This window comes from Humulus lupulus, chromosome 1 (genome assembly GCF_963169125.1).
Source record: "Humulus lupulus chromosome 1, drHumLupu1.1, whole genome shotgun sequence".
Lineage (NCBI taxonomy): Eukaryota > Viridiplantae > Streptophyta > Magnoliopsida > Rosales > Cannabaceae > Humulus > Humulus lupulus.
Genome location: NC_084793.1, coordinates 196,164,247 through 196,165,176, shown reverse-complemented (window position 1 = coordinate 196,165,176; position 930 = coordinate 196,164,247).

Below are 930 nucleotides of genomic sequence, written 5' to 3'. Positions count from 1 at the left end.
TAAGATCTTGGATAAGGAAGAGATGTAATTTTCTGTAATGCAAAAACTCTGTCAAAATTGAGAGAGAAAAACAGTAATAATATAGACTTGTGGACTAGGTGGATTTTAACCACCGAACCACATAAAAAGACGAGTGTTCTTGAGAATCAGTTTCTTAATACGGTTCATCATTAAGCACTAATTCATCCTAGATATATTCTTAATTCATTGTTGGCGAAGAACCGTGTCAACAATTTGGTGCTATCATTGAGAGAAAAAAATTAGTGCTTTTATAAAGATCCAAATCAAAGTTCATCATGGTGGCCACTCGCTCGAGGCACAACAATGAGATGGAACAACTTGATGGGTAGGCGGCCCACCATACTGCTGTCTCCATGAGCATGTCCCGAAAGTTCAACAATGATCGGGAAAAAAACCAGTGGGTCATGGCGATACCGGAAGTTTGGAATCACTGCCTCTTAATCCAAATCTCAATTACTTGACTGCCGTAGAGAAACCCCTCCTCTGATAACGGGAGGAGATATAATCACCATTTCTGGAGATCCTCATTTGGCAGGCATGAGCAGGGGTGCCCAGAAGAGGTATATCAACAAGCTAAAATCCCCCAACAGAGTGGAATTCATTCTGGTGCTACGATCATCAAAGCATCAGCGATTGGAGAAGCAACCAATCACCTTTACGGAGGAAGACGCCAGTCATGTCCAAATCTTGCATAACGACCCTCTGGTCATAACAGTTCAACTCTCCAACCGGAGAGTTAGGAGGACACTAGTAGATAATGGAAGTTCTTTGAATCTAGTTTTTAGGTCCACCTTAGAAAAAATTGGGTTGTCTGTAACAGACCTGAAGGAAACTTCCCTGATTCTATATGGATTCTTTCATGAGGGGTCAGCGGCCATCGGGACAGTCAAGTTAGTGGTAACATTGGGT